We start from the raw sequence: 7,978 nt of genomic DNA, 5'->3' as shown, positions 1-7,978 counted from the left end.
AAGGAACCATGTGGATGGGGCATAGTCGTCAGAGGAGAGGAAACTTACAATTGAGATCTCACATACATAGGACCCAGCAATGAAGTCAAGAGGTGTTTTAAAGAAGTCAAGGTGTTTTAAAGAAGTCAAGATTTTAAGTCCACACAAAATCTGCACACAAATGTTCATCCTTACCAAGAACTGAAAACAACCAAATGTCCTTCGACGGGTAGATTTTTAAAAAACTGTAATATATCTACACAACGGACTACTACTCAACAATAAAAGTTAACACGCTTGATTCAAACAACAGCATGGGTGAATCTCAAAGGTATTATTCTGTTGAACAAAAGAGGCCAGTACCAAAGGGGCACATTCTATATAATTCCATTTATATGGCATTCTAGAAAAGGCAAAAATACAGGAAGAGAGAACAGCTCATTGCTTGCCAGAAGGCAGGGGTAAGGAGAGATGAAGGCGTTCTTTGGAGTATTGGAACTGTTGCATGTACTGTCTATGGCGGTGGCTGTGAGAATCCACGCATGTCTAAAAAACCATAGCCCTGTACATCAGAAAAAGAATTTTATGTATGTAAACTTAAAACATTTTTTAAATGAAAGCAAATTTTCACATCTCAGAGGTGGCTGAAATCAAATGAAGGCAAGGGTCTGAAGAAGTTGGGGAGCCAGGATGTCGTCAGAGTGGTCCAGGTGGGTGTCAACGTCAGTGAAAGTAAAGGTGGACAGAGAGAGTAGCTGGGGACTGAAGTCACTGAGGGAAGAAACAAGAGTCTGAGGACTGAGAGGGAGGGACGAGTAACCCCTCCACGTCCAGGCCCTGTCTGACACCTGCCTGTAGGCGAAAGAAACCAGCCTCAACCTGAGTGGCTGCAAGGAGCAGGGACCTTGAGGACAGCCAGGCTTCAGTGAAAGAAGGTGAAGGCCCCTTCAGAGGAGGGGAGGCTCTAAGAGACAGAGTTCCCGAGAGTGCAGTGGAAGAGTCTGGAGGGTGAGGAGGGGTGAAGGGGAGCGGATGTGCAGAACTCTCCCAGGACAAGGGCCACGTGGTGACTGATGATCTGGAAGGCTTGGTCTGCAGTGGTGACCGAGGAAGACAATTAGGAGGGACAGCATGTTGCCCAGAGGTCTCTCAGAGGTTCGAGCAAGACGGCCAGCGGGGGCAGGGTGCTGACCTCTTCTGTAGCTGGGAGGTCCAGCGTGCTCCCCAGGCATGGGCAGAGCTTTCTGGCCCTCCTCTTGTCCTGTAGCACCTAGGGACCAACATACATGCACACTCACAAAACGCAAAGTGGGTTTGTGTGTGTTTGTTGATTTCCAACAGCAGGTATCAGGGTGGCCAGGGGACAGCTCCCTCCCTCTCTGTCCTGATCTTGGCTTTAAACTACGTGGGTGGGCCCAGCACTTGTAGGAACAAAAAAAGAAAGCAGCTGCAGTTAGAGAAGACCCATTTGGCCTAAAACAAAGAGCTTTTTCCCCATCCTCATTAGCCTGGTTGAGGCGAGGGCAGCTGAGCGTGAACATTGACATCATTTTGGGGGCCTCACTAAAGGCCAAGGCAGTGCTCTGACTAAGACTCAAGTCTGGATGAGAAAGCTGACTCACACCGGGGTGGGTTGGCCTGCACGGGTTTGGGAGATCCTGGGTACCTGTGTCCACTCCTGCTTAAAATGTGGAGCACCAGCTGTGCCGGCCAGCGTGGGCTCTGCGCGAGGGTCACCATTCCCAACCCCCTACATGCCGTGGACCAACTCTGAGCCCCGTTGGGCTGTGCTCGGGGCATGGGACTGGTCATGGGTCGCTCACTTTCTGACTGAAGAAAATTGCAAAATTCGTGGGAAACTGCTCTCTAAGCCACTCCAAGCCCAGGCAGAATCCCTTTCAGGACATCTGCCTGGCCACTCACACCCTCATGGGAGAACTTCCGAAAAAGAGTAGAGGACCCAGTCTCTGCTCAAGGTTCCAGGAGCCAGTTGTGGGTGGCATCTGCAGCTCTCCAGGGGTGGGGGGGCAGGGGATAAGACTGATTGATCTTTAACTTCCTGGGTCCAATAATGACTCACATGGGCTAAGGATGAAATTCCAGGCAACACGACAGGCTAGCAAAAGGCCTATTCTAAGCAGGAGGAGAGGAACAGGGTCTTCAGGGTATTCAAGTCACTCCAGGTAGACCCGTCGCCTCTCATAAATCTGCTCTTTTTATTTCTACAAGCAGAGGTGGGGGTGGACTTGTAGCTGTACTGACAGTCAGAAAGTAGAGACAGTCACAGTGACTTTATTATTTATTAGGTTGAGCTTGACCATTCATCACAATAGTCCTGTGAGCTCATAGGATCATAATTATTGCCAGTTGGAGATGAAGAAACCAAGACAGAGAGAAATACAGTCACTTTGCCAAGGAAGTGCCTTTGGTATTGAGTATGGGGATTTCTGAAAAATATCTTACTAATAAATGAGTACTAGCCTATAAAGTAATCATAGTAATAATGTGACCCTAAAATGCATTAATAGAAGAACAATACTGGGAAAAAAGGAATGGGTAATCCCACAATACTATGGGCTAGGAAGCCACCCCGATAATATTATATCCCTCTCTGGGCAGCAGGTTTTACTAAACAGGAATGAATTCAAAGAAGGATGACTAAAATGGTGAGGAGACTCTCAACTATGTTACAAACACTGACTAGAAAAGCTGAGGAAGTTTGTACTGGAGAAAATAAGATTTGGGGGAGCTCAAAAGCCCACCTGCAAATATCTGGAGAAGCAGAAGGTGTAGAACTTTTCTGGGTAGCTCTACAGGATTGAATCAGGCCTGCAGGTGCAGGAAAACAGAGTCCAGCTGAATGCAAATACACTCGGAAACAAACTTCACCCTTTCCCTGATGTTTCAGTGTTTACTTGTTCAGAATAACAGAGAAATCCCTTTACTCTGATCACCAGAGAAAGCTATTTAGAACACGATGGGCTAAGGATAACAGGAAAAGGTAAAGAAAAACTATGATTGCAAAACTTCGCTCACGTCTCTCTGTAGATAAAGCTTGGTTGTGAAAGATATATGGCCCGTATGCAACCCAGGATGACCAGAGGGGAACTGGCACTGCCCCTTAACTGTGAGATGAAGAAATGGTGCAAATTATGGTGAATTTAAATTTTAAAATGTGTTTCTTCCTTAATAGAGATTTAGACTGCATGGCCTTCATGGACTAGTGTTTCTCTTTGGGAGGTACTGTGGCATTACATCTGAAGTTAGGAAGAAAGCGAAAAACCCCACCAAGTCAGAATTCCCCTCGAGAACCCCTAAGGAAGGTGTGACCATGCTGAAAACCAACACCCCACTTCTCCAGCGCAGTCAGCTTTTCCTTCAGTGTCAGAACAATTGTGGTTTCTTTGGATGAGCACCAGATGAAATAATTGGCTCATATCTAGCGATCACCTTGTAAAGAAAACACATCTTTAAACACAACTATACTCAGCACAGCAAGATGCTCACATCTCCAGAGGGATGGGGTGACTGAGATTCCCTAAAGAAACATAGGACCCACAACTCCTTTCTCGTCCTTTCTCAGGGACATATGGTCATTTCCTGGAATGATCTATTAGCATACTTACCCGTATTCAGAGGTAGATCCAGATTTTGAAGGGCTTGTTAATGGTATGTGCCTTTGCTGGGCACAGTGGCACACACCTGTAGTCCCAGCTACTTGGCAGGCTGGGGCAGGAGGATCACCTGAGCCCAAGAGTTCAAATCCAGCGTGGGAAACGTAGCAAGACCCCATCTCAATTAAAAAAAATAGTATGTACCCTTGACATGATATAATAAAAATGACATTTTACCTCTATGATTCTTCCCCCTAAAAACCTTTAGGGAATCTCAGTCTAATCATGAGAAAGAGAATCAGACAAATCCCAACTGAGGAACATTCTACAAAAAAAACCTCATTAGAACTCCTCAAAACTGTCAAGGTCATCGAAAACATGTGCTGGGCATGTGGCTCACGCCTGTAATCCCAGCACTTTGTGGGGCCAAGGTGGGAGGATCACTTGAGCCCAGGAGTTCAAGACTAGCCTGGGCAACACGGCAAGACCCCGTCTCTACAAAAATAATTTAAAAATTAGCCAGGCATGATGGCACATGTCTGTAATCCCAGATACTCAGGAAGCTGAGGCGGGAGAATGGCTTGAACCTAGGAAGTTGAGGCTGCAGTGAGCTGTGTTTATGCCATTGCACTCCAGCCTGGGTAACAGAACAAGACCTGGTCTTAAAAAACAAGTAAATTTGAGCAACTATCTCAGTCAAGAGCAGCCTAAAGAGACAATTAAATGAAACGTGCTTTCATTTTTTTTTTTTTTTTTTTGAGACAGAGTCTCACTCTGTCGCCCAGGCTGGAGTGCAGTGGCACAATCTCGGCTCACTTTAAGCTCCACCTCTTGGATTCACACCATTCTCCTGCCTCAGCTTCCCGAGTAGCTGGGACTACAGGTGCCCGCCACCACGCCCAGCTAATTTTTTTGTATTTTTAGTAGAGACAGGGTTTCACCGTGTTAGCCAGGATGGTGGAATGTGCTTTCTTAAACAGGATCCTATAACAAAGAAAAGAACATTAGGTAAAAACTAAGGAAATGTGAGTAAAATATGGGCTTTAGTTAACAATGATGGATCAAAATTGGTTCATTAATTATAGGGAATGTATTATGCTAAGATGTTAATCATAGAGAAAAAATGGGTGTGAGGCATATGGTAATTCTTTGCATGATTTTTGCAATTTTTCTGTAAATCTAAAACTATACTTAAATAAATGTTTTTTCAAACTATGCCAGATGAAAGCAAAGAAAATGCAGGAGGGAATATAAAGCTAAGAAAAGGTAGATGAATGAGTAAATCTAAGTGAATATTGACTGTTAATAACAATAATTGTAGGGTTTAAAATAAATGTGGAATTAATGTATCTGAAAACAATGGCACAAAAGGTGAGAAGAAGTACATGGAGTTAAGTGGCTTTCAGTCTTTGCCTTGTCTAGAAAGTGGTCAATGTGGCCAGGTGCGGTGGCTCACACCTGTAATCCCAGCACTTTGGGAGGCCGAGGCAGGCAGATTATGAGGTCAGGAGATCAAGACCATCCTGGCCAACATGGTGAAAACCTGTCTTCACTAAAATACAAAAAATTAGTCAGGTGTGGTGTCAAACGTGTGTAGTCCTAGCTACTCAGGAGGCTAAGGCAGGAGAATCCCTTGAACCAGGGAGTCGGAGCTTGCAGTGAGCCAAGATTGCACCACTGCACTCCAGCCTGGCAACAGAGCAAGACTCCATCTCCAAAGAAAAAAAAGAAAGAAAGAAAAGAAAAGAAAAAGAAAAAGAAAGTGGTCAATGTAATTATTTATATTAGATGCTAATAAATCAAGGATGCATGTTGTAATTACTAGAGTGATCATCAGAACTGTAAAATAATGTAACAATGACAAGCTAATAGAGCAGGGAAATGAAATCTTTAAAAAAAAAAAAAAACAAAACATGATTATTCCAGAAAAAGGCAAGAAAGGAGAGAAAAAGAAACACAAGGAGGTTGGACAAGTACAAACCAAATAAGATGCTAGCTTTCAATCTAAATATATCAGTCATCAACCAGGTGCTGTAGCTCGTGCCTCTAACCCCAGCACTTTGGGAGGCCGAGGCAGGAGGACTGCTTGAGCCCAAGAGTTCCAGACCAGTTTGGGCAACAAGGGAGACCCCATGTCTACAAAAAATTAAAAAATTAGCTGGGCATGGTGGTGCATGCCTGTAGCCCCAGCTACTTAGGAGACTAAAGTGGGAGGATAGCTTGAGACCTGGAGGTTGAGGCTGCAGTGAGCCATGATCATGCCACTGCACTCCAGCCTGGGTGACAGAGTGAGAACTGTGTCTCAAAAAAAAAAAATATATCAGTAATTAAATAATATCAGTGGGGTTAAATATTAATAGTTCCATTAAATGACAAATATTACCAGATCAGGTTAAAAGATATATACAGACTGCTTACAGGAAATATGCCTTATAAATAAGGATACAGACAGGAGACAGTGAAAAGACAAAAAAGAAACCATGCAAACACAACTCCCTCCAAAAAAGCTGGTGTAGCATACTCATATCAAATAGGTAGACTTTGAGGAAGAAGCATTAACCAAAATAAAGAGTGACTTTTCATAATAATAAAAGGGTCAATATAATAGGGAGGTTTTATAATTCTGTATTTGTATGTACCTAATAAGCCTCAGGAATTAATACTACCACAAGGAAAACTAGAAAATCTATAATCATAACAGGAGGTTTTAACACACCTCGCTCAGTAACTGATAGAACAAGCAGAAAAAAAAGTAAATGAAGATCAAAAAAATGAAAAGACAAGCAATAAAAAGGAGAAAATAGTTACAAATCATATATCTGCTAAGGGACTAATATCCAGAATGGATAAAGGACACTCACACCTCAACAACTGAAAGGAAAATAACTCTATTGAAGATTCCTCCAAATATTCCTCCAAAGAAGATACACAGATGGCCAATTAAACGTATCAAAAAGACACTCAATGTCATTAGAGAAATGCAAATTAAAACCACAATAAGATACCCCTTCACACACCATTATGATGACTAAAATTTAAAAGATGGACAATAAAAAGTGTTGCTAAAGTTGTGGAGAAATAGAAACACTCATACATTGCTGGTGGAAATGTAAAATGGCATGCAAAGTCCTTTGGAGAACAGTCTGGCAGTTCCTCAAAGAGTTAAACAGAATTGCCATATGACCCTGCAATTTCACTCCTAGATATATACTCAAGAGAACTGAAAACATATGTTCACATAAAAACTTATATACAAATATTTACAGCAGCACTATTCATAATAGCCCAAAAGTAGAAACAACCTAAACATCCATCAGCTGATAAATGAATAAACAAGATGAGGCGTAGACATACAATGGAATATTATTCAGCCATATAAAGTCATGGGAGTACTAATACATGCAAATATGAATGAATCTCAAAAACATTATGATAAATGAAAGGTGCCAGACACAAAGGCCACATATTACATGATTCTACTCATGTGAAATGTCCAGAATTAGTAAATTCAAGGAGTAAATTAGTAAATTACTCCAATGTCCAGAATTACTCAATTTAATTAGTAAATTAGTGATTGCCAAGGGCTGAAGGGATAAATAAGGAGGGTTTCTCTTTGAGGTGATGCAAATGTTCTAGAATTAATAGTAATGGTTGCACAATTTTATTAAAATACTAATTGTACACTTTCAAAGGGTGTGCATGGCAAGTGAATTATGTCTCCATTTTAAAATAAAGATATGAGGGACTGAAGTATACAATTTAAAAACAAGACCTAATTGACATATTCTGTGCCCAAATACAGAATAAACATTCTTATAGATGCATATAGGGGAATTTACGAAAATTGGCCATGTGCTAGACTATAGTGCTAGTACCAAGGAAGCCATAACACATTTCAAAGGTTTAAAATGACTCACCGTATATTTCCTGACCACAATGAAATTAAACTAGAAATAAATAACCAAACATAGGTTTAAGAATCACCGAGTGTTGAATTTAAGCAATACACTTCTAAATAACCATGAATGAAAAATACTACTTTGGAAATTAGGACATATTTTGAGTATTAATATAAATAGTGTACCAAAACTTCTGGGATTCAGTTAAAGCCATGCTTAAAGGAAAATGTATAGCCTTAACTGAATATATTAGAAAAGAAGAAAGGATGAAAACCAATGATGTAAGTACTTACATCAAGCAGCTAGAAAGGAAACAGCAATTGAACATCATAGAAAAATAGAAATAAATAAGGAAAATGTAATTTATTAATAGAAAACAAGTACAAGATAGAGAAAAATCAACAAAGCCAAAGTTAGTTCTTTGAAAAAACTGATAAAATTGATAAACACCTACCAAGATTCATCAGGAAGAGAGAGAATGGGCAC

At 41.4% G+C, this 7,978-nt stretch overlaps 1 long non-coding RNA gene across 1 annotated transcript; it reads right to left on the bottom strand.

Moving 5' to 3' along the window:
- Positions 1-350: 350 nt before the first annotated feature.
- On the bottom strand, positions 351-2,234 carry LOC129461933 (uncharacterized). Its single transcript, XR_008650734.1, has 3 exons — positions 2,060-2,234; positions 1,172-1,400; positions 351-541 (listed from the first exon to the last, which is right to left on the bottom strand). It is a non-coding gene; the product is annotated as an uncharacterized lncRNA (long non-coding RNA).
- Positions 2,235-7,978: the final 5,744 nt, after the last annotated feature.

The sequence above is a fragment of the Symphalangus syndactylus genome, chromosome 14 (assembly GCF_028878055.3).
Source record: "Symphalangus syndactylus isolate Jambi chromosome 14, NHGRI_mSymSyn1-v2.1_pri, whole genome shotgun sequence".
In the NCBI taxonomy this organism is placed as follows: domain Eukaryota; kingdom Metazoa; phylum Chordata; class Mammalia; order Primates; family Hylobatidae; genus Symphalangus; species Symphalangus syndactylus.
Note: the sequence above shows the minus strand (reverse complement) of the source record. Positions and strands in the feature narration are given on the sequence as shown.